Genomic DNA, 27,451 nt, shown 5'->3' on the forward strand with positions numbered 1-27,451 from the left:
AATTGAACACATCCAAAAGTTGACGTTTTATCATCAATAGAGCTTGCCCAATTTGAATCTGTGAACCCACTGAGTTTAGGATTAGAACTTCGAGAGTACAGAAGTCCATAATCTGAAGTGCCCTTCACATAACGAAGCACATGCTTTGCTGCCATCCAATGATCAGCGTTAGGAGCTGTCATAAAGCGTGAAATATAGCTGACTGCGAAGCTAATATTAGGCCTAGTAGCAGAGAGGTAGAGGAGGCTGCCCACTAGTTGCCTGTACGTAGTATCATCAACAGAAGGAGAATCAAACTTTGTTGATAACTTGAGACCTTTCTCCATAGGTGTAGATGCAAGCTTGCAATCCCGCATACAAAATTTGTCTAACAGGGCCTTGACATATTTGGACTGAGAAATGAATATATTGGAAGATTGTTGCCAAACTTCAACACTTAGGCAATAATGCATGGGCCCAAAGTCAGTCATACCAAAAGACTGGCATAAATTCTATTTGATTCCTTGAATCAAAGATGCCAAAATGTTAGTGATGATCACATCATCCACATAAATAACCAAAAAGATGATGTCATTATTAGTAGTGTTGATGTACAGATTTGAGTCTAAAAAACTCGTCTTGAAGCCTTGATCACTGAGGTGCTTATCAATTTTTATGTACCATGCTCGAGGGGCGTGCTTTGAGCCATAGAGAGCTTTTACCAATCTGAGAACCTGACGGTCTTTACCAGGAACCTTGAAACTAGGAGGCTATGTCATGTAGACCTCTTCATGGAGATCATCGTTCAGGAAAGCACTCTTGACGTCCATCTGATAAACCTTCAAGCCAAACTGTGCCGCCATGGCTAGGACTAATCTGATGGTGCTCATCTTTGCAGTAAGAGCAAAGGTCTCCTCATAATCAACATGCCCTGATGTTGAGAAAAACCCTTCGCCACTAAACGAGCTTTGTACTTGTCCAAAGTACTGGCCGATTTGTATTTGATTTTGTAAACCCATTTGCAGCCAATGGGTTTCTTCCCTGGTGGAAGATTAGACAGGACCTAGGTGTTGTTCTTCAGCAGACTGGTGTTCAGATTGCATGGCCTGTTCCCACTCTGGAATTCCTTTAGCCTCAGAATATGTCTGAGGTTCAAACACATTGTGAATGTTGGCCAAGAGAGAAAAGTTAACAGAATCTGTAGTTTTGCTCTTTTTTCGAGCAGTTCTCCCATCAATGAGCTCATCATCACGAAGATCAACAAGTGTCTTAGCCCACCACTTTGGCCGGATAGGAGAATGACCAACATGAGTATCAGGAGATGCATGATGATCATGTTCCTCATCAGAAGAATTTGGATCAAACTTAGGTGAAGCATATACAAAGCGTGATGATTCTATAGGAGAAGCCAGAGGTGTCTATATGGGTATTACGGGTATAACTGGAGCTATAGGAGCTACTGGATCCCTCTCATAAGGTGGACCTAATGGAAGCCAAACTCCCAAATCAAGAGCCTGCATAGGCTGGTCTACTAGATCAGGAATAGGAGAAACATGCATGAAAGGTCCTTGTTGCTCATCAAAGACTACATCACGACTGTAGATGAGATGAGATGTCTAACATTGATCAGGTGACAGGCTTTGTGAAGACTGCTATATCTAGCGAGCATGAGTTTTTGACTCTTGGCATCCAACTTGGTGCGTGACACATCAGGGATCCAAACAAAAGCAAGGGAGCCAAAAACCTTCAGGTGACTGATTCTGGGCTTGTGACCTGACCAAGCCTCTTCTAGAGTTTCACCTTTGACCGCCATTGTGGGTGACCGGTTCAACAGATAAACTACAGTGTTAACTACTTCTGCCCAAAATTGCTTCGGAGCATGTCTGTGTTCGAGCATGGATCAAGCCATCTCAGTGATTGTCCTGTTTCGACGTTCAACTACACTATTCTGTTGTGGCGTGTGGTTAATTGATGTTTGATGCCATGTGCAGACAAGAAGTTGGAGAAAACATCATAACAAAATTCTCCCCCACTGTCTAATCTAAGAGTAATAATAGATTTCCTTGACTCTTTTTCAACTTAATGTTTAAACTTCTGAAATACAAGAAATGCATCTGATTTCTTTTTAAGGAAATACACCCACATTTTTCTACCGAAATCATCAACAAACAACAGAAAATACTTGAACTCATGAACAGGAGGGGCCATAGGGCCGCAAATATCAGTATGTACAAGCTGAAGTACTTGAGAAGCTCGCCATGAGTCACCACTAGTGAAAGTGTGCGATGTTGCTTCCCAGCCTGGCATGCGTCACAAACTCCAAGCTGTTGAGTTTGAATCTCTGGCAATCCAAGAAAAAGCTCATCTCGAGCAAGCTGTAAGAGATAATACACATTTAAGTGCTCATACTGCTGATGCCAAAGTGTGCCAAAAAAAAGATCGCCGAGCAGCCATAGCTAAGTCCTGAGAATCACCAAAATTAGTAAGTCTGAAAAGACCATGATCTTGAAGACCCACTGCAATAGTAGACGTAGTCGCCTGATTAGTGATGGTGCACTGATGTGAACTGAAGCTGATTGCCAAGTGTGGAGAATGTCACAACAATTGATTGACTGAGAGTAGATTTAGTTCCATCCTTGGAACGTAGTACACATCAAAGAATATGAGATGTCTCCCAATAGACTGAATCTGAATGTTGCCTTTACCGACAACTGTGTACTCTTCTCTGCCACCAAAAATAACAGTCTGAATAAGGTTGGTAGTTAGTAAACCAGTCTTTGCGGTGAGTGAAATGACGAGAGGCACTTGAATCAATGTACCAGGTAGATGATTTCACATGATCTGCAGGTCTTTTAGCCATGAAGGCGTAAAAGGCAGATTTTGCCTTCTTAGTATGCTCTGCACTGTTCACTTTGGGCTGCGAACCTAATTGCTTAGATTGTGCAGCTAAGCATTTCCGACATTCAACCTTCATGTGTCCAAACATGTGGCAGTAGTTGCATTGAATGGTCTTCTTTTGAGAACCATCTGATGTTGGAGCAAAAGACTTTTGCTGAGATGGCTATTGAAACTTGCCTTTATCCTTTTGAAAGGATTTTGCAACAAAAGCTTGCTCTGTGAGGTGGAACTAGAGCTACTACCGAATTGTTGTTTCCACTGATCTTACTCAAATGGATATAGATCAGTGAACTTAAAATCAACACCAAAAGATGTGATGTTGAGAGTCTCGATAAAATGCTCTTAGGATTTCGGTAAACTCCGAAGAGTGATAACCACAATATCCTCTTCCTCCATCTTGTGACTGATGGCAAGTGACTGATCACAGATTTCTTGAATCCGATTTAGGTGTGCTTGGAGCGAGGTGCGCTTATCCATGACAATAGAAAATAGAGTGTTTTTCAAAAAGAAAGCTCTGCTTTTGTCAGAAGTCTCATGAAGACGTTTGAGATGTGTCTAGATCTCCACAATTGTCTTGCTAGATGGAATCTGAGAAAGCTGATCATCAACCACGTATAATTTGAGAAGCATCACTACCTCTCGATTATTCAGATCCCATGTATCTTGATCAGGACCAGGAGAAGTCGGACACTTCATAACACTTAGCACAAGTTGATCGGTGTTCTGATATTCAAAAATTGTGATAATCTGCTGTTTCCAAGTGCCAGAATTTCGACCATTGAATTTGGAGTTGTGCTTGAGAAAAATGTTTGTCAAAGATGCCATGACACGTTTTTCAATGAAAAATTGTGAAAATTTGTAAAGGCACATTCTTCGAGGTAAAAATTCGGAAAACCCAAAAAATTTTGAGCGTGACCTTGAAGAGAGCTAGAAAAACCAAGAAGGAATATGTTGTCTTTTTTTGGATCCGCTGGCTCAAAAATTGAGTCACAAAAAACGAGACACTTAGAAAAATCGAATGACAACCCGGTTGAGTTCTCAAAAAACCCACCAAGACTCTGTGATCAAGTTTTTTTCAAGCCCAAAAATTAGGGTTTCAAAGAAAACCCTAGCTGGCGGCTATTAATGGTCAAAATTGCAAAAAAAAGTGTTTTGTAGGCAGAAAAATGGCTGATTTTATTTAGAACAGAGGCGTTTTGGCTGAGATAACAGAGAGGATGAGGAAACAGTACCAAAAATGCCTCTAGAAATCATTGATTTGCAGATTTTTGATATTTAGAAAAAACGATCAAGAATAATATGCCTCTTTTTCAGAGGAATTCATAGATCTTTGTCTCTAAAACCCTAGCCTTGACTAGTTATCACGAAGCACGTAAAAGACTTTAGAAAGAATTTTGAAGTTTTTTTTGGAGTAGATAATTTCAAAAGAAATTATAAAAAATTTGAAAAAATTTGAAGTCTAGGCTTTGATAACATATTATGGAAGTAATTGGTAAATACTTGCTTGTTATTAACAGAGACCGAGAGGTATATATATACAAAAGAATAAAGCGATGTTTTCTTAGGAAACTACCAAAAATAATAGAAATATTCTATTCTAACAGATAAAGCTAAAAAAGTGAAAGCTAACTAAAGCTAGCTAGATATTAACAATAGATTGCCATTAACTAATAATAGACAATTATCTATTATTGTAATAAGGGTAGGCTCCCTTCTAATTGCAGCTGGTTTCAATAAAGACTTAACTAAAATTACAAAATGGGTGGTTCTCTTAGTCAGTTCCTCTTTTTTCAAGAATGACGTGTGAACAATTACGACTTCAAATTCAACAAGAAGTATCTACTGCTACGATAATACCGGTGTCTCAATGGCTTACTTAAGAACAACTCTTAAAGACACCAATTTCAATTATATTTTGTAGATATGGAACAAGAGCTAAACGTCTTTTGCAATTAATCTGATTTTTAAGAATTTCTCAGAGTAAGTAGTAAGACGCAAAGTCTCGTACTAACTATCCTTAAATTTAAATAAAACACTCGAAGGTCAACATCTTCAACTTTTAGTAATTGCAGCCACTATTAAACTATAACAATCTCATTCCTTGAAGCACTAAGTCATCAAGAAACTAAATTGAATGCTCTAATGATTTAGACAAGAGAAGCTAATAAATAAATTCAAGAATGATTAACTAATGCAATGTAAGAATACATCAATTAATCTCAAGATTTGCTACACAAAGTTTGGAAAATCTTTCTTTTTATATTCAATTTTGAAATTTGTACTATGAAACACAAAGTCTCCAAAATACAAAATCTCCAAGCGTAGCCTTCATGCCTAAAACAAAAAGATGACTGTTACAATGGGCTCTTTCCTTCATATAGGAAAAGAGGAGAGAGAAGGGGAAACCCTCAACCACCTCGACATATTAAAAGATAGACGAACTATAATTGACTTATTCAATGTCACAAGACCTAAAGCACTTGTGACATGACTGCATGAAATTTATATACATGTATATGTAATCCTATATTTACAAAGTGTTCATGTTCTACATGCAATCCGTCAATCTTGATCTAATCTATCAAAGCTTGGGAAAGTGTGTCTAAGAAACTTGGATTTTGCTTTCCAAGAATGTCAACAAAATCCCCAAACTTTTGCAGAGACTCATGTACAACTGTTGTATCCAGTTCTCTTGTATGCTCTGCAATAACAATTGCCTTTCAAACTATGCTTGTACTTTCAGAGACAACATTATCACACTGTCAATTTATTCTGTAGACTACTCAATGAAGCTTTGTAGCTTGTTAGTGTGTCAATCATGCTGAAATCAAAATCATCCACCTTAAGCTGTAGATGAATAACTCTTGTGAATCTGTCAAAACATGTTTTTCTTTAGCAAGTTAACCATTCTCAGCAGTCACTTTGCATGTCAGTTCTTGAAAATATCCACTGACCATGCATTCTTGGTTGTCAGGTGATCTATTGCTGCCTTAACCTCTACCACCAATCCCTGCATAACCTATTTCTTGTTGACCATTAGATGCAAATAATCATAATACATCTTTGCAGAAGAGATGATTCCACAATCACACAGAATATTTAAGTCAACTCCTATCATGCTTTTCCAGATATCAAGGTCTGCATCAAGAAATTTGAGTTGTTGGTTGAAAGAAGTAAGCTGCTACATCTCGTGCATCTTGCTGACAATTGAGGTGTGTTTTCTTACCCGGTTCAACTTGGGTGATCCTATAATCAGTGGTTTGCATTTCCTTAACATGCTTATCCATCAAAGGGTTAGCTACCTTGGCATACTTGATCTCACTGGCATCAACTACGACCCTCAAAACTATCACTAGGGGCATTAGGTCTATTGACTTGTTTGAAGTCAATTTCCTCAGGTGGGATTGCTTCCTTCTTCCTCTTTGGTGTTATTGAACTCACCCACGGGGGTAAGGTAAAAGAGGATGAATTGACCATTGATGTTATTGCAAGTGTGGTAATTGCTCGCGTCTATGATTGTGTTGTAGTAGTTACAATAGGAGGGGTCTTAGTTAGGATAGTCAATGGTGTTGGGCTGTTGCATGTAACTTCAACCATGAATTGCTCTATTTGTGTTTTGTAGTAACAAATTGTGTCATGGTCCAAACAGTCATGGAGGGAATAGACATGGAGTATGTGTCAAACATTTTCTAGAAACTACTGTATTTGAATTGCTCTAATTGTGTATTTGTAGTATCAAATAGTGTCATGGTCAAAACAATCATGGAGGGAATAAACATGGAGTATGTGTCAAACATATTCTCGAAGCTATTGTATTGATCCTTTGACACAAGTGCAAGAGCAACCAATGACATGGGCATAATAAGTGTAACTACAAATGAGTCTATAGGATGTACATGTAGTGTGGAGAATGAATTTACGTGTGCGTCTAGTGGATAGTTAGGAGACACATCTAACATTGGTGCAGAATCTGGGAGAGCCGTTGTGACATATTCATCAGTAGCATGAGGTACTTTAGGAACAGGCTCCTCAAGCTCCTCAACATCAGTAGAATCAATATGTATCCTTTGTGACTCTGTATCTTTGATTCTAAGAACTTTACCTACATCCTTACACCTTTTGCAGTGATCTTTAGAATAGATGGAACTTCAAATTCTGCTACAAAAGTAGAAGTACCATCCTTTCCCTTTCCTTTGATTTTAGATCTCAAACCAACTGGCCCTACAAAGTCAAAACTTTTGCCTTATTTGATTTTAATGCACATGAGACTTCTTCTTCCCAACCAAATATAGGTATTTGCAAGGATAGATTGAAAACAATCCCAAATAGATGTGTTCTCCTTCATTGACCATGAAGGTGGCATGGAAGGCAAAGGCTTAAGATGATTTTTGATGTATTCAAGATCAAGTATGTCTCCATCATCTTCAACCCCATTAGAAATCTTTGTGAGGTTGAAGTCTATCAACTGTTTGATAGTTAGTCTGCAATAGTCTAGCTTCCTGATGTCCACCTCTTTGCGCAAATCAATCCACAAATTCTCAAGATGATGCACATTCACAAGCTATTTTCTTACTTTATCATTCATTTTCCTCCTAAAAAACAAATCCTTGCTATGAACTTCTTCAAAGTGATCTGTTGAAGTTCAAATTCCATATTCTCTGTCTTAGGCGTAGTGTCAACATAGTACCCACCAATCTTGATTGGATTTCGTGAGGAAATACCCACTCCTGGCCTATGCTGTGTAGACTGATATCTTTGCACTACCATAAGTTGCCTTGTCAACTCTATTAGGATGATCTTATCGGTAAGATACTGAGGTGAGGTATATGGTTCTCCTTGAAAATAACCCACTTTCAAATAGGTGAGGTTAGGAAACTGTAAGAAAAGGAAGCCATACTCATTTACTTTATTCCAAGCCTTATCCAATATATGATTCTTCGGAAGCTCCTTGTCAAACAAACACATATAATGCTCGTAAAATGCATACTATACTCGTGTAATGCAGATGACTGACTCTCAAATTACATATCATAGTACTCCCATATGGGCATAAGTGTTCTATCTCCCTTGGTAGAAAGGCTTGGAAAAGAACCCTAGGCAGAAGAAATGAATACCAAATATGAATTCATATAGAATGAACCACTTGAAGAGATCCGATACAGTTGCTTGCATAAAATATCAGTAACCATCTTTTCCCAAAATATCTTTTTCTATTTAGACCTGACAATAAGAGAGATGTACTTATACATCTCTCACTAATCATCTCTCCCCAAAATACCTTTTTCTGTTTAGACCTGACAATAAGTGTTCGATCCCCTAATTCTTGGAATGTGGTTGACTAGAGTGATGGGATCATTGATTTCGTCCGTAAATTCAGAAAGTTCAACACTGTTTCGGCATCTTGTGAGATTAGGCCTCTTGTTGTTCATCCAATGGTCATTGATATACTTGATGCAATGTGCACTATCCTCATTCCACCTTTCCAAAGCCTTCTATTTTGAGATATTTGTGACATTGGAGTGGGTGGAACTTTGAATAGCCTATCAATAGCCTCAAGATCAAGACTTATGATGGTGTTCCCATCTTGGTCTCTTGTGGTTCTGAATGAATGATTAAAATTCTTGGCACAAGGAAATGCAAACTCTACTTCTAGGACAACTAGAGAAAAAGTATGTATGTGACTTTGTTTGATATAGGACATGTCTTTTGATACAGTGATCGATTCTCTTGAGAAAGTCATCCATATCCATTTGAGAAATATTAACATCTCTAGTCTTGTCACAAGATGAGTTAACATGTGAAGGAGGAATTGAGTAATTGTTACATGAAAATTCTAGTAGTTAAGTACCTCTTCATGAGATGGATCCAGTGCAAGTTGTTTTTTTATGCACAAGAAGGATTTTGGAATGAAATGAACAAGGAATATGGCTGAGAAACTTTATGACAGTGGAAAGGCAAATGGATTTGGGATAAATCAGTTCTTTATATAGTGACAAAAGCTAAAAATGGGTTTTCCAGAGGGTATTACATACGAGGACAGCAAGCTCTAGGATGAAAGAATATAGGAAAAATGGATTATAAACATATGGTATGGTGTCTACCTTTAGATGGGTTTTTTAATTACCATTATAAGCTGACCAACAAGCAATTTGAAACTAACAATGAGAATTGTAAGTCTCGTGGAAACCATGGAAGAAGTATGGAAAAGGTATATGAAATGCATGAAGGTGGGTTTTTAGATTGCATCTACATGATGGGACAAATAGCTTGCTTCTTTTGAATGTTTCATTCTTAGAACGAGGTTTTTAATCCTCACTACATATGCAAGCGAAGTGAAGTCCTTACATAAACAACTTGGAGAAATTAAGACGAAGGAAAGAAGTATCAACATATAAACAAAGCACATGCAATTCTGAAAATGAAATGAAGGATTTGCATTCTTAAAAAAGAAAAAAAAAATGTGTACATGAAAGACCCTAAAATGAGCACAAGAATACTCACTTCCTCTTGCAAAAAAATATAGAGAAGTCTTCTCAAAATTTTGAGCAAAATAAGAATCAAATCCAAGAGGGTTTTGGATTTAGAAAAAGATTGCAAGAATGGAGTTTTATAGACCATGAATCTTGACTCAATCCTCTTGAAATCAATGCCCATTTGAGTCAAGGTGACTTGCTTGACAAGTGTTCAATAATGGAAAAATAAAATGCACAAACCCAAGAATAAGATTGAACCATTCAAACCTTAAAACTTAAGTTTGATACAAGATGCAATGCCAATAAAAAAACGACGCCTAGTAGAAAAACGTGCTTGTTGATGATGAGAAACAATTTGAGAATGATTTTTTTTATGTAGGACGAGTTTCCAAATCCAAAAAACAGGTAGGATCATGCATTTGCACTCTTGAATCCCGTTTTTGCGGAAAATGTACCCTAGACGTGCTCTTTTAGCCAGAACATAGGTGTTTGAATGCTTGAGAAAGCATGTGATCAAGAGGAAAATTGCCACTTCCAGCCTTTGCATCAAGACACAACACGAAACATGTTTTTAAACATCATTTAAATGTTACAAATGATATGCAAATGAAGGAAAAATGTTGCCGAGATCTTGAAAAGAAAATGCAGCTATAAGAAGAGTAGAGACGTGTTTTTTTGTTGTCCTGCTTTTTGTCACCACAGCATGTAGGTATTAGTATGGAAACTTTTCAACTTAGTTTCACATTTCTCTGAGATAATTCGCTATTCAGTTGGCCAACATTGATCAATCAATTGACCCCAATTTGCATAGTGAATTCTTTTATTGAAGGCTTTCGTCAAGTCCTTTTTGTTTTTTTAGTTTGCCTTCCTATGCTTGATATTTGAAGCTTTCAAAGTCCTTATTTGCATTTTCAAGTGTTTGTTTAGTTTTCTATTAGCTTTTTGTTTCGTTCAATCTATTGCTTTCGGTTTTCCCTTCGATTTGGTATATCTTAGGGCTTAATCAAACTTATTAGTCAAAATATATGACCATTTAAGTGCCCAAAAAGTGGACTCTCTAGGCGCAATTGCATATTTGAAATATGGATGTTATATTCTAATGTTGAGTTGCACTTTTTGAAAAATATAACAATAATTCACTTTATGTTATGTTTTGAAATTACTTTATCATTTAAGTGACTATAATGAACTTTATGTTATATTTTGATGTTAAGTTGCTTTTAAATGTTTCACTTTAGTTACTTTATCACTATATAGTTCTAATTTAATGTTGAGATTTACTTTATGTTTTATTTTAAAACATTTAAGCTATGCTCCACAGAGTTTTCAGGACGGGGATGTGTTTTTGGTATGGGGATGGGTCAAAGCCAAAATTTAGAGGACAAGACCTTAGGGTACGATGATTAAAAACATAGGTTTTTTTTTTTATATAGAGTGACAAATTCTAAGTATGCATATCATAGCATTGATAAACCATGGTTACCGGGAGACCCGTCTCCCCCCTAAAAGTCGCGTCTCGGAGACTTTTCACGTCTCCAGAGACCTCAAAAAAGGTTGAAGACTTCATGACGAAGTCTCCTAATCCAAAAAGTGAAGTCTCCCCGAAGTCTCTTAGTAAAATATAAATGTAAAATATAATATTAAATAATTTTATATATTTTAGCCTTCATTTTAATGTTTTTAATACAAAAATTAAGACCACCGACAATTTAAATGATTAAATCATTTAAAATATTTTATTTAATAAATTAATAACTTTTAAAACATTAGAAACACTTTTAAAATTTTTATTTTTATTCAACAATTTAAATGATTAAATCATTTAAAACATTTTTGGAGAGATGATTTTTTGGAGAGCATGATAGTTGAAGACCTTGAGATGGATGATCACAACCTTGTGGAGTAGATGATAGTACCATTAACATACTAATACTAGATATATTTCTGTTTTTTGTTTATTGTACAAAGTGTTAATTTTTGTTTGCATATCGGCAATTCAACATCAAACTATACTTTTTTGAATTTAAAATTTGAATATGTAATGATAGTCTCAGCGATTATCAATCTGATATGATGGTGAACATATGCAATATTCGAAAAACAAATATTTCTATGAGATACAATATTGTGATCATGTGAGTTTTGAAATCTTTGACTCTGAGTCTATTTTAATTTTTAATGTGACATTACTATTATTATTTACTTGAGTCTTACATTATTACTATTTTCAAATTTTGTATTTACTTTTAGTATTAGACTCTTTAAACTATTAAAAAAAATTTATAAAAAAAAAATTGCCGTCTCCAAGTACCTCCCGTCTCCTATTTGAAAAATTGCTATACCGGTACCAGTACCAGTGCCGAAGACCTCGAAGTCTCCCCATCTCCCAGTGACCTTGTGATAAACCATTCACCATAGACATTTTAGAAGATCAATACATGAAAAATTATCAAATGACAAATTCTAAGTACCTCCATTATAACATATCACATACATACATAGTAAAATCAAAATGCCTAAAGTCTTCAAGTATTATGCATGAAATTAGAATGGAATAAAGAGAAGTGCAACTAAAATAGTAAGTAGTAAATAGAAATCCTAAATGCAATCTTTCCTCACTGTTGCTACTGCTGTTGCTCTATGTTTTGTTTTTCCCTTTTAGCAAGTACACCATATCTTAAAATGAGTAGAAGAATTAGTGTGTTTTAGTGTTTTAATGGACACATATGGTTTGCACATTTTTATTATGTCTTTAAGGCAACTACAGCCCCACACAAAGAACAAAATTTATTGTTTTGCCTTTACCCGACTAGCTAGGAAAAAGGGGACAGCTAGAAGTTTCGGGGACGGCTAGGGGATGGAAAAGCCGTCCCCGGTATTGCTGGTCGTCCCCGAGTTTACTGCCCAAAATTTATTGCCGTTTCGGGGATGTTTCCTAACTTGGCAAAAAGGGGACAGCTTTGGGGATGGCAAAAATCCGTCCCCGCATCCTTGTTTCGTCCCCGGGACAGGTACGAGCCTAAAAGCATAGGGGGATGCATCCCCGTGGAACACTGCATTTAAGTGAAATGTTACTTTTTGAATAATATTTACACATGATATATATAATATATAGTGTAAGTATTATATTTGACCCCTTTAAGTGATATTTGCTCAATAATCAATTAGATGCGTGTTAAATAGATCACTTAAGTTATGCAATTCAACATGCCTTTTTTCTAACATGTAACACGCAAATGCACTCCAAGAGTGTGATTTGCATGTAAAGGCAAAAACTCAACATGCAATGCTTCCTCAAGAGAGTGATTTTGCACTTGGAAGCCAAGTTGTCGCCTTAGGCAAATAAAAAGCAAGTTTTTAAAACATGTAATGGCCCTCCAAGCCCACGATTTGCATGTGAAAAGGCCATTCTAGCTAAAGTGTAATATGCAATGGGCCTTGGAGAGTGTGACTTTGCACTTGTTGCATTGTTCTTGCAATTTTAAAACATGTCATTAGACTTGGAGAGTGCGATTTGCATCTCCCAGCCAAGTGCAAACATGTTATTGCTGCCCAAGAGTGCAATTTGCCTCTTTTCTCCCCAAACTTGCATGTAAAACACATTTTAAGGGCATTTTTTCCCAAATGCAGCCCAGATGTTGCATGTAGTCACTCATGTAGAGTGTGATTTGCAATGAAAAACACAAATGCATGTGTCCATGCTCCATGCTTTTAAGTTTTAAGACTACAATTTGCATATAAATCAATCTTTCATGCAAAAACGTCACATGTCTTCGAATATTAAGGGTGCATTTTTGCCTTTAAAGTAAATTTTTTTTGGTTTCTTGTGTATTTAAAGCATGCAAATTCATGCCAAGGCTATGATTTGCATGTAGGGCATACATTTTACTCAAAACATTTTCATGCTGTTCCCTCCCAAGACCACGATTTGCACCAGCAACATGCATATGTTGCAAAATGTCTTTATGCATTTAATGTTGGAGAGCATGATTTTCTGTTTGAAGGTAAAAACATCCATGTTTTAGGGCCTTCTAGACTCGATTTTGCAAGGAAAGATTGGAGGGAAAGAGGTTGCAACAACAGATTTTCTCTTTTAGGCACATGCATTATTTGCCTTTGGAGACCACGATTTTGGTCTAAAGTTTGAATTTTTCATAGCTTCTTGGTTTTCTCATTCAAATGCACTTGGAGAACCTGATTTTGGAGAAGGTAAGTTTCTCGAAACTTCATTTTCTTCCAGATTTCGCTCATTGATCTCCAAGTAAGTATATGGGTTTGATTTTGCTTGCATTTCTGCTTGCTTTGCCATTATGTTTCATTATTTGGCTCATCTTTGCCCATTTGTTCAAAGGCAACCCATATTGCTTGCATTTTTGTCTTTAAATAAGTTGAAATCTTCTCATTACAAATGCTAGAAAATCCTCCAAACTCCAAAAAATGAAATTACATATAGAAGAACATCTTGAAGTTTGTCATGTTTGAGTCAACAATGAGAGGCATGCTTTTGTTTTATTCTTAGCTTTGCTTGCTTGTTTTCTTTTCTTTTTGGAAGATAGTTGAGGATTTCCTCCTCCCAAGGATGCAAGTGCATACATGCTTCCATCATTCATGTCAATCCATACTTCATCCATCTCCCCAAACTCCATTTCTCAACTCATGCACTTGCATCCTCTGAACCCAATTACGTTGTGTCTCAAGTAAAAATGTCCGATCCCCATTACATTGTGTCTCAAGTAAAAATGATTCATTTTTACCACATGTTATTACCTCAAGAGAATCCAATTTTGGTAAGAGGTCTCTCTTTCGAATACCAAAGTTATCATTTTGCCTGTATCCATATGCGGTCAACTTGTATTCTTGGCCATATGAATGTAAGCCCATCTTTTCCCACGTGCAATCGATCCTTGTAAGTCCAATTTTGGCCTTTTCATCCAAATACGTATGCTTTTCGAGTCTTTTACAGCCATTACATGTGTTTCATGAGTATCTAATCAATACTCGGAACAACTTGTTCTTCATAGGTTTGTCATTGCCAATCAAAGCCTAACGCTTTCATGGATCCAATCCCTCCAGATGATGTATTTTCCTTTTGGAATTTCCATGTTGCAGCACAAGACATGTCTGGGTCATCAAAATCCAAACAGTATGACAAGGAGCTGGCTCACACTACATCACTTGTTTCCTCCCCTTTGGATCAAGTATTAGATATGGAGATTGGACATGTGGTCATGGATAATTTCTTACAAAGGCTTGAGACTCTTGCTAATTGGGAAATGAAACACATCAAGAGGAGTAATATTTATCTGGGGTCTACTTTTCCCATGGCTCTCTTGGAACCAGTGTTTGTCTTGGGATGTGCTCTACATTTCAGCTCTAAGTAAAAAACAATTAAAAATGCAGACGACAAGGTCATTATCAGCCTGGATCCTGATGTTATTGAGTGAATCTTTAAGCTTCTGTAAACTTCGAAATGTGTAGACTTGTATAAAGAATTGTCTCTACAATTGTGGAATCATATTAAACTGGATTATCAGAGGCATACAAATGATTACTAGCTGGAGAATAAGAGATCCAATCTAGATGTCCTAGAACAATACATAGATCCAGTTGTCTTGTATTTTGTGACCACAAAATGTAGGTAACAGTACGAAACTTTTTCAACTTAGTTTCACATTTCTCTAAGTTCAATTTGTTATTCAATTGGTTAGTATTGATCAATCGATTGACCCCAATTGATATAATAAATTATTTTACTGAAGGCTTTTGTTAAGTCTTTTTCGTTTTTTTGTTTGTCAAGTCTATGCTTGATTTTTGAAAGCCTTCTACACCATTTCTTTTGTTTTCTCGTTTTTGAGTAGTGTTCCGAGACTTTGTGAGTCCGAGCCAGAGGTGACCTTTCCAAGGCAAATGGCCATTGGTCTCTAACTCAACTGAGTCCTGGCAGAGTCCATGTGGACTCTACTGAGTTTTCAGCCTAGGACTCGAATTTTTTTAAATTTTTTTAAAAAAAGATAGAGATTTTTGAAAGGTGTTTTTTTTCAGTGTATATTAATTCTGAAAATGATGTTGTGGTATGTCAGGAATTCATTAAGGATTGAATCTTAAATCTTAAATCTTCAACTTTATATTTTGTTATTCAGTTTTTTTCCTTTAGAAATTCCCTGTTATACTTATGTGATCTATGCAAATTGTGTATGAGTGTTAAGTAGCTTCTATTTATCTCAATTATTGTGTATTTGATGTTAATTGACTAAATGATGCATGAAAAAATTGTTAAATCCTTAAAAATCTTTGAGTTTCATGGGTTTTTCGATTTTCTGAGTCCTGGCCGAGTCTAGTCGCTAAGTTCAAGTCTGAGTCGGATTTTGACTTTTCGAGTCAGAGGTGACTTCAAGTCCCGTAACTATGTTTTTGAGTGTGTGTTTGTTGGTTTTTAGTTTTTTGGTTTTCCCTTTGATTTGATCTATCTTAGGGCTTAATTGGAGTTGGCAATCAAAAGATATGACCAATTTAGTGCCCAAAAGTGGACCTTTCTGATGCAATTGCATGAATTAAAAATATCATGCTATATTTTTTAATTTGACATTTCCTTTTTGAAAAAACATAAATTCACTTTATGTTATGTTTTTAAGTTACTTTATCATTTTGATTTTCACTTAAAGCAACTTTAGTGCACTTAATGATATATTTTTAAGTTGAGTTACTCTCTGATTTTTCACTTAAGTGACTATATTAACTATATAGTTTGATTTAACTTTTTATTTTTAAATCAAAAACTCTAGTAAATATTACTTTAAAATGATATTTGTACATTATATTTTAAATATGATAGTGTAAATGTTTTTTGTGATCTATTTAAGTAATATTTCATCAAAAAATAAATTGACATGTGCTTAATTCATCACTTAAGTTGTGCAAACATGTCTACAAGCATATATCATCAAAAATATGCAATTGCATCTAAAAGGTGAGATTTTGAATGAAAATGCATGTAAGTGCATAAAAAAGATACAAACGCATATTGCTAAAACATGCAATCACACCTAAAATGTGAGATATGCACATTGCAAAAATATGCAAAGACACCAAAAAGGTGTGTTTTACCTTGCATGCATATTTTTAAAACATGTCAATGACACCAAAAGGTGTGTTTTGCCTCGGAGGTTGTTTCTGAAAGTTTTTAAAATGTGTAATGACACCAAAAATGTGCGTTTTGCTTGGGAAACATGCATATGCATCTTGTAAACCCGTTTTTGAAGACTCGAGGGCAAAAAACTTGATGTTTTCCTCCTCCAAGAACACATTTTTCATCAAAAATGCTTAGATCTGCCCACATAATGGCTTGACATTCATCACAAGAGGGGTATTTTTGAGTTTTAATGTATATGTATGCATTTGGGGCAAGACAAAAATAACTCAGATACATGCATTTTTTGCTCCACGTTTTTGCTAAAAACGCCCAGATTTGGGGCAGTTTTGATCACTTTTTGGCTCAAATAGAAGTTATTTTGGCATTTTAATACACACATATATCATTGAAGAATATGTTTTTGCCTTTAGATGTCCAAAAAGCTTCATTTCACGCCTTTTATGAACTACGTTTTTGCCAAAAACGCCCAGAAAATTGGGGTTTTTATTCACTTTTTTGCATTTTGAAGCCACATTTTTGCATTTGGATCCATGTGTTAGCATTTGGGAAAGTCGTTTTTACATCTAGAAGTAAAAAATGACTCAAAATCATGTATTTTTTTGCCACGTTTCTGCAAAGACGGCCCAGATTTTTGCATAAAAAAGCCACGTTTTTGTTAAAAAAACTAGAAATATGGCATTTCAGCCCATATATTTGGATCAAGAGGGGTCGTTTTTGAATTTTAATGCATGCTATTGCCTTTAGTGACTACGTTTTTGGCCATCTCATGTCTTACTTGACCATTATTTGAATGTCCATTACATGTAAGGTTTTTGCAAAAATGGCCCAGATTTTTACATAAAAAAGCCACGTTTTTGTTAAAAAGCTCAAAAAATGGCATTTCAGCCCATACATTTGGATCAAGAGGGGTTGTTTTTGAGTTTTAATGCATGCTATTGCCTTTAGCGACTACGTTTTTGGTCTTCTCATATCAAATTTGACCATTATTCAAATGTCCATTACATGCAAGTATGAAAGAAGTCAAATATTTGTTTGTAAATCTGGATTTAGAGGAGAATCAGTCTTCAAGTCTATAATTCTTGCTATTTTGGCTCATTCATCTTCAAGTAAGTGGACATTTTCAACCTTCTTTTTTAATTTGTGCTTATCCTGCTGTTCTATTACATATTATGGCTTGTTATTGCAAATTTGTCCAAATATATGCCATCCATGAAAAATGCATTTTTCCTTTAAATATGATGAAAACTCTCATTTTCATACTTTCGGATTTTTCCCGAACTTCAAATTCGAATTCACAATTTGAAGCAACTTGCTTGTTGACATGTTTGAGTTTAAGACCAAAGGCATGTGTTTGTTTTGTGCTTGTTTTCGTTGTTTGTTTTTTCGCTTTTTTGCTTTTCTTCTTCTAGAAGAAATTGCAAGTTCTTTCCCAAGAACTCGAGTACGTTTCACTTTACTTCCCCTTTCCATACTTCATATGCAATTGCACTTCAAAGGCAATTACATGTAATTCCACTTTCCATGTCATGACAGACGGCATCTGATTCTCCACATACGATTACATGTAATCTCACCCTCAACCCACAATTACATGTCACTTGTCATTCCCAATTGCATGTCACATATACATGTAATTCATTTTTCATGCAATGACATCTTGAGAACCTATTTTTGACTTAATGTCACTCTTTAAAAGTCAAAATATTTCATTTGCACGCATTCTCATGCATTCAACTTTAATGTCTTAAAGTATATCCGTAAAAGCCCATCATTGCCTACATGCCATCCATCTTCCTAAGTCCCATTTTAGCCTTTCGCATGTACTTTATATATTATATCCAATTCATTGCATATGTTCCATGAGGATCTAATCAATAGTCCAAATATACTATTCCTCAAAGATTCATTTTGCCAATATTCTCATTGAGTTAGAATCCATATCTTCCAATGATGGATTCAATCTAATTGAAACTTTCATGTTGCAGCAAGTCAAGATATCCTAGAATCTCTATAAAAAATGAAGACATCCAGTAAAGAAGTCGTGCTTCAAATCAAAGAATCGATAATTCATTTGGTCTTCATTTTCCCAATGGTTGTCAAAGAGCCCGAGTTCATGTGGGAATGTGGCAAGCACTTTGCTTCAAAAAAATGAAGTTAAAAGTGTTGGTGGAAAGTTGTTCAGAATTTACATCCGGATACCATCGAGAAGGTTTTCAAAGTGTAAGAGACTCCACAATGTGCCAATCTACAAAGGAGAATTCACAACTTGATGGAGAAAAAGTTTGATCACATCAATATTTCAAATGACAACAGACAATTCATCAAAGAGGGTCAGAGGCTATCAAAAAACGTAACGCCATGATTATCAAGGTGAATGCAGTGACCCAAAATACATGAACTCCCGATCCTGTTATCATCTGGGATAGCATCCCCAAGTATAAGGCCCTTCAGAACAATCCCTAGGATTGTTTCCTTCTTCTTTCATATTTGTAATTGTAGAGGATATATTACATGAAAATGTGGAATTACATGTAATACGATTTACATGTGTAATGACATGTAATCCAATAATTTCTCTCGATAGTTAGACTGGGTCAAAGTTGGTTGAGTTGTTCCCACTTTTTCCTCCTTTTTCTCAACTTTGCCTATATAAAGGAGTGCTCTCTCATTGTAAAAATCATCTTTTGTTGTATGCAAGAACGCTTTGCCACATTTGTGCAAGCATAACTTTGATTGTGTAATATGAATTTGGGAGGAAAGTGAATAAAAGAAGCAATTGAATTCAAAGCTTTGACTAGAAGCAATTGTGATAGAGAAAATTAGAAGCTTTGACCATAATTTGTGCCTATTGCCTTTGATTCATGATATTATTGTGTGTTCAATAATAGAACATAGTGAGTTAAGAAGTAATCGGAGCAGGAGCTTTGACTAGGAGCGGTTGTGGTAATACATAAACTAGAAGCTTTGATTGTAGCTTGTGTTACCATCTCAAATTCACAAAAAATAGTTAGAATTTTTGTACTTTTAGAAGCCTTTGCGCCCCAATGGTAGAGGTTTTTCTTATAGAATAGAGATCATTTACTTTTGGAAGTATTTGTGCCCCAATTGTAGCGATTTTTCTTATAAATTAGACAAACATGACTTAGAGTCAAACTAGCACGCTTTCAGTTAGCCTTTGAGTTGGCATTGGTTTATTGGTATCATGGTTTCCAGCTACTAGATAGAAGTGTAGTTAGAGATTTCATCTTGCCCATTATTCGCTCCGCGGGTAAGTGGATTCATTCCTGAAAGTTAAGAGGAAAGAATTTTGGTAACACCCTTTACAGAATCTCTCAACTTCTTGCTTACCTTGAGTTGATCCAAGGGGGAGCCATCCCTTTAATCTAGGAGAGACTTTGTTTCACACGCTGTGGCTGGTCTACCTATTTTGTGACTGGATTTACCCAAAACTATTGGTTGCAAAATATCCACCCAACATATCCGACTTCAAACCAGAGGTTAGTGATTTGACAACTCTCCTTAGCAGAATCTTTGGCCTCAAGGAATCTAGTAACTTTGAACTCTGAATGTTTAAGTTCATCCTTTAGATGTTTTTTGATAATTAGGAACCCATCTATTCGGGGAGCTTATAAGCATAGCACTAAGTGAACAGTTGGTTCATGTGGGAACATCAACACCAATCTACATGAATTCGTACTTGTTCTACATCATTGCGGCTATGGGAACTTTTTCAAGACTTTCCACCAAGGGAGATCGGACTCTAGTTCCTCTCTAGAACCACTATGATCGGATTACATTGACATAGTGCAAGTATCATTATAGAAGGGTTTAGGATGCATTCTTTGGACATTTCAAGTGTCAGTTGGACAAAGAGTTGGTAAGTCAAAAGAGTGTTAGATGAATCTTGACAGAGGGTAAATCGATTCAGCTGCGATTTCTTGCAATTCCCAACTTTCACCTATTTGAGAGTTGGTTATTTTCAAGGAGAACCGTATACCTTACCAAGATATCCTATTGATAGGATCATTTTGATGGAGTTGGCCGGATAGTTCATGGAGGTGCAATTGTATCAACACAGCCATCACAAGCTAGGATATGACATTACCACTGCCAAACCCCCCGTAATTGGTCAATATAGACTTAGGTCAGCATATAAAGCGAAAGCTATATAAGCAGAACTTCAACTTATTACCTTGAAGAAATTCAAAACTAGGTTCGACTTCAACTACCTAGGGATGCATTCAAAGATCAAAAGAGGATTCACCCATGTTCATTGCATTGAGGATGTGTAGGTTGACTTGCACACGGAGATGGACATCATAAAAATGGATTACTATAGGCTCACATTGCAGCACATCATCAACCTCAACATGGTTGAGATTTCATTGGTGTTCATGATTGAAGATGATGGTATGATCATGATTGAAGATGATGGTATGATCCTAGATCCAGAGTATCATAATACTCGGTTTGATAAGCTTGGCCCTTTCCCTATCTAGTGCCAATAAAAGGAAGTCAATTCCAATCTCTCTTAGTGAATACTAACAAATGGCTGAAAATCAAAGGCCTCAAGAGAGTATTGGACCTGTTGGAAGAAAATCTTAGGTGGAGATCACAAAGATGGATGGTTCTTCCTCTTCAGGGCTGGTTAAAATTCTCAAGTTTAAGATCAAAGGAGGAAAATGATCAAAATCACCTATTGATTCTTCCGAAGCGCCCATGCAAGCTCAAAGATCGGAGGAAGAATCAAAGGAAGAACTTGATGAAGAAGACGAACAAGAAGAGAGAGAGATAATGGTCATAGAGCAACAAATAACCAAGAGCCACCTACTCAAGAGGAACCTTTCTTGGATGCTGTAGACAATGATGTGGATTCATTCTCCCACTATATTCACACCTACCATTTTCGTATCGGAAGTGAACATGTCAGCACTCCCCATCTCTTTGGCAGCTCCTATCCTCATAATAGAGCAATGTGAGAACTTGGGAAATGTTTTTGATGATTTTCCAACTCTCACAGAAGGTCAAGTTTCCCAACTTGATACCTTAGTTTTAGGGTTCGAGGTGTTCATGGCGGAGTCATCTCAAGGACACCCAATGCGCAGTGACAACAGAATACAATCAAGATCATTGTTTGTTGTAGCCACTGTCCTAGTTTCAGAAAATGCAACTTTAGTCTATGAGTATGGTTGGAAAAAATCACCATGAAAAGGAGAAAGGTCTTAGTGCCCCCAGATAATCTCCCTGTCAAGAAGAATAAATCTAAACCTTCAAAGGCCAAGGTTGCTTCAAGAGTCATTGTTGATTCTAAAAAGACTAAATATACCGAGATTGCAGATTCTTTAGTAGACAAACCAGCTAAGGAGCTTAACCACTCAGATTATAAGTTCACCAAAATTGAACTTGATAAATAGTCATGGCTGGGGTGTTAACAGGAGGCCCAAGATACACTCACCGATTTGTCAAAAAACCATCACGAGCTTTGGGAAAAGAAGAATTAGGTGAAGCAGGATCTTGCTCTTCTTCATGTGGTCATTTGTCAACAATCTTCACAACTTGTAGTCATCACATCTTAGACAACCTAGGTAAATTGAAGAGTTGAGGCAGCAAAGGATTGGTTCAAAGAAGTATCTTAGGAGTTCATTCGATCAAAGTCCTTGAACATATCGAAGATGTTGAGGAGAGACTCTATGACATGATTGCCTTTAACCAAGAAACCAATATGTTGAAAGAAATTTTGGGTATTTGGGATCAAATGGAAAATGTTGACTTGGATGTCCTGATTTCATGCGATGTCATTTCATCCCTTGAAATGTTTTATAGATATCAGGGACTCATGGGTCATAAGGAAGAGATATTGGGAAAAATTCTCACAAAGTTATAGGGAACCTTAGAAGGTTCTCTAACGATGGAGATAGAGATCATGAATGATCTAGAGCATATGGGATGCAAGTTTCTTACTGAAAATGGTAACCTGTTCTCTAGAGAAGAAATGACCTTAGAGTACACCGACAGAGTCAATGCTGATTTTTCTTTTGAAGAGTTTGGATCGCACACAATGAACATGTTTGCTACATACAAGTCTGTGGCAAAACACTTGTGGGATTCTCTTGCAGAGAAATTCAAAGTCATAAAGTCAGCACATGCAAATGCAGTCAAAATTGAGGACATTTCAAAGACGATGGTAACTTTCTCCATCTTTTAGTTTTTAGTATTTCATCTTTCATGGTTGGAAAAGATGAATTGCATGTGATGCAGTTACATGTCCTTATGACATGTAATCCAATAATTCTTCTCACGTAGTTTTACCGGGTCAAGTGATTGAGTTGCTCCCACTTTTTCCCCCTTTCTCTCACTTCTTTTCCTATAAAAGGAGTGCTCTTCTCATTGTAAAAACAATCAAGCATAATTTTGATTGTGTAGTACTGTTTTGAAGAAAAGTGAATACAAAGAAACAATTGAAGCTGAAACTTTGATTGAGGGCAATTGTGATAGTGCAAATTAGAAGCTTTGTCTGTAATTTGCGTCAGTTATCTTTAATTCATGTTGTTGTATGTTTAATAATAGAGAATAACAAGTTAAGAAACAATTGGATTCGAAGCTTTGACTATGAGCAATTGTGGTGATACATAGATTAGAAGCTTTGATTATAGCTTGTATTATTGTCTCAATTTGAGAAAATAGTTAGAATTAAGTACTTTTGGAAGTCTTTGCGTCCCAATGGTAGAGGTTATTTTTATAGAATAGATTAAAATAGGACTTAGAGCCAAACCGTATGCTTGTAACTAGCCTTTGAGTTAGTGTTTAGTATTGGTATCACTATTTACAACTATTAGATATAAGTGTAGTTAGATATTTCATCTTGCCCATTACTGGCTCTGTGGGTAAATGGATTCTTTCTTGAAAGATGAGAGGAAAGAATATTGGTAACACCCCTTACAAAATCTCTCAACCTCTTGCTTACCTTGAGTTGATCCAAGGAACGGTGAGAAGGGAGAGCCTTCCTTTAAAAGGTAGGAGAGATTGTGTCTCATATGCTATTGCTGGTCTACCTATTTGTGATTGGAATTGAACAAATTGTCGGTTGCAAAATATCCACCCAACATTTTTCATGAGACAATACACATGCAACTTCTCTAAAATTTGCCACTTCTAGCCTTTTGAAGCCAAGCACAACTATAAATGAGTAATGGGATGCTTTTTATGATGCATTTCACATCAAAAACATATGCAATGGCATATATAATCGCCACTTTGCCTTTAAGTGTCTTAAGACGAGCTTTTTCATTCCAAACTCATGCAAATTATCTAAAATTATCTTAAAATTACCACCATGGGGTTCTTTATAGAAAATAAGCCTTAAGTACATAACGACGTGCTTTCTAAAGAGCTTTACATGCATTTTGACTGAAAATATCCACCTCTAATATAGATGTATTTTTTAAAGCCATTTACACATGCAAACACATTTAAATCTCCCCAAACAATTTAAGACCTGCTTTTTGGGGTTAAATTTGTTTTTGGTTTTACATAAATTCAATATATGCAAGCTTACTTTTAAAAAGATCACCAAAAATAATGATGGGCTTTCGGAAGACAAACACATATATTTACAACTCTCGTTTTAACACATGTATTTGCATTCTTTTCCCTCCCCACTCAAAAGATGATCTGCACATGTGATGACATGAAATGTTGACTAAAAATCCCACTTTATTACATAAAGAGTTTGTCATGTTTTAAATTTAGGTGCAACTATGGTTTAAAATTTTAATGGAGAGATATGAAAAATGACTATATTACATTAGAAAATAATTAAAAACTATATCTAAATCTTATTAGAAAAATGGGTTCCAAACACAATTTGCATGTAAATGACAATTTTATTTTACGCAATTATCAATAAAAAGCCGAGCTTTAAGAGATTTTTAATTAAAGGACAAGGATATGTAGTCAAGCAAGAAAACCCCCACCTGCATCACACTTAATTCCTTAATAACTTCAGTTAGATACTCCATTTGAGGCCTAAGAAGCTCAAAACAAGAAGAATTTTGAAAGCTACAATCTTAGGGCAAAAATAACATTAAAAACAAAACACAAAACTAAGAAAATAAAAAAAAAGACTTTGAAGGTTACCAAAAATCAATGTTTATTGTCAACGAAGAACTTATCTAGTTAAGCAATAAGGTGATTAAATTGATGGAAACCCTAAAAAGGAATGCATCAAACGTGCAAAATAAAGGGCAATTCAAGGATGACAAATTACCTTTGCACTGGATTATCCAATACATCGAAACTGTAGAGGATACACCTATGAATCCATGAGAAACTTGCGTAGGGTTGCTCTAGTTTGATAACGTCAAAGTTGAGGACAACAATAAAAGCATGTGGATTTATTGCCTTTAGCTATTTTAAGACCCATGCAGATTGCCACACATTACACAACTCTTTGGAGTCATGTACGACACTTCGATAAAGCTAGTTAGCGGTAAAGGCAGATGGGTTTTTTGGAGAGGTGATAGAGAATGGAATGCATTGTGTGTTTAATCAAAGTCATTGGTTGGTGCTTCATGATGTTAAAATGGTATTAAGGGATCAATAAGTCAAACCACTAATACATAGTAAACTTGGATATGTCGGCATTGATCCTCAACATTGGCAAGGCAAAGGAGATGGCAACAACCCTTTGCGATAATCTAATTTGGAAGTTCTCAGGATAAATGGAGGATGTTCTAAACAATGTGGAGGTTGGTATGGGTATCCCTATGTTGAGGGACTACTATATGGTCGAAAGACGTGGGTGTGCCATAGATTAGTATCCCCTCATTTTTTTGGAGAACTCGTCAAATATGCTCAAGTACAAAATTGCTGCGATGGAGGGAGTGTTGTTTCTAAAACACATCTTGGGTAAAATTTGTATAGTCTTTTACATGGCAATGATATTGACAATAGTAGAATTAAGTGGTGTTAGGGTGGTCAAGGATGCCCTGACTCAATAGCTTAATTCCTTAATAACTTTAGCTAGACAATTCCGTTTGAAGCCTAGGATAGCTCTAAACAAGTAGAATTTCGAAAGCTACAATCTTAGGGCAAAAACAACATAAAAAACAAAACACAAAACAAAGAATATGAAGAAAAAGACTTGAAGGTTACTAGAAATCGTTGTTTGCTGTCAAAGAAGAACTCATCTAGTTAGGCAATAAGGTGACTAACTTGACATAAACCCTAAAAAAGAATGCATTAAACATGCAAAATAAAAGATAATTCAAGGACGACACATTGCCTGTACACTTCATTATCCAATACATCGAAAGCATAGAGGATGCACCTACGAATCAATGAGAAACTTTTGTAGGGTTGCTCTAAATTGGTAATGTCATTGAGGACAACAATAGAAGCATGTGGATTTATTGCCTTCAGCTATTTTAAGACCCATGTAGATCGCCCTACATCAAATAACTCTTTGGATTCATGTACGACACTTAGATAAGGCTAGTTAATGACAAAGGCAAATGGGTTTTCTAGAGAAAAGAGGATGGAATGCATAGTGTGTTTAAATGAAGGCACTGGTTGGTGCTTACTGCTGTTAAAATGGTATTAAGGGAGCAATAAGTCAAACCACTAATGCAGAGCAAACTTGGATATGCCAACATTGGTCCTCAACATTGGCAAACCAAAGGAGATGTTAGCGACCCTTTTTGAGAAGCTAATTTAGAAGTTCTTAGTATAAATGGAGGATGTTCTAAACATTGTGGAGTTTGGTATGGGTAGCCCTATGTTGAGGGACTACCATATGGTCTGAAGATGTGGCTATGTCATAGATTAGTATCCCCTCATCTTTTCTGAGAACTTGTCAAATATGCCTAAGTACAAAATTGCTGCGATGGAGGGAGTGTTGTTTCTAAAACACATCTTGGGTCTGGGGCTAGAGTAGGGGCTGGTTGGCTGTAAGCATTCATCAAGTAGAAGCATTTGGAGGGCACTTACATAGGGGAGATACAAGTGCCATGGGAAGAACCTCAAGCAAGCAAAGGCATGGAGGAATTGTTGTTGTTGTAGATTGTGATGGGTGTAGTCTTAGTTGCCCATGAAAGTAAGGCAATAAGTGTTGCGTGAAGAAGACAAGTGGAAATGAATTAGATGATTGTAACCAGTGAATATTTTTGGTTCTATTGCACAAATTTTTAATTTTTTTGATGGATACACACTATATAGTGAATTCCAAGAAAATTATAATGGGGTACCTTTTTGTTGTGATTTTTGTAATCCTTTTGATGGTAATGAGTGTAAAAATTGTGTAGTCTCTTACATGACAATGATATAGACAATAGTAGAACTAAGTGGTCTTAGGGTGGTCAAGGGTGCCTTGACTTAGTAGCTTGATGGTGGAGGAGCACCCTCAAGCTATGAAGACAACCTAAAACATGGAAGATCCAAGTAGGGTAGTAGTATTGTAATACGACTCCAAAGTCCAATTGAGTCTAAGTTGTAATGTGGAATCAAACTTGTAAGCCATAGTTGGCATTGAAATTGCACTTAGGACCTTTTGGGGGTTTGGATATAATTTGAGGCCAAAAAGATCAAATGTTAAAACAATGCTTAGGTTATGATTCTTGAGTCATTTTAATGTTATCTAGGCTAAACGCAAGGTTTTTAAGGTCCTAGGATAGGTCTAAGGACAAGTTGGTAAAAAGTTGCAAAGTTGCGAAAAAGTTGTCATGACAACTTTGACAACTTTTAACGCCAGTTGCAAAAAGTTGTAAACAGTCATTGAACTTCAAATTCTGTTTAGGAACCATTGTAGGAGGTTTGAAATAGATCTGTAATGGCCTGAGGATGGGTGTTGTTGGATTGGAGAGGAGTTTGGAGCAATAAAGGAGTCAAATTCTCTAAAAATCCGTGTGAAATCTTCTACATTTACTATTTGGATTGGTGAATACATTTAAGTAGA

The 27,451-nt window shown here is 36.1% G+C and overlaps 1 protein-coding gene across 2 annotated transcripts in view; it reads left to right on the plus strand.

Annotated features, from left to right (window-relative positions):
• The window catches only part of LOC149563084 (uncharacterized), a 105,634-nt gene that overhangs the window by 56,332 nt on the left and 21,851 nt on the right, over nt 1-27,451 (plus strand). The window lies entirely within an intron of this gene.

Source organism: Cupressus sempervirens, chromosome 4, assembly GCF_028749045.1.
Source record: "Cupressus sempervirens isolate cs-2001-9-10 chromosome 4, ASM2874904v1, whole genome shotgun sequence".
Taxonomy (NCBI): Eukaryota; Viridiplantae; Streptophyta; class Pinopsida; order Cupressales; family Cupressaceae; genus Cupressus; species Cupressus sempervirens.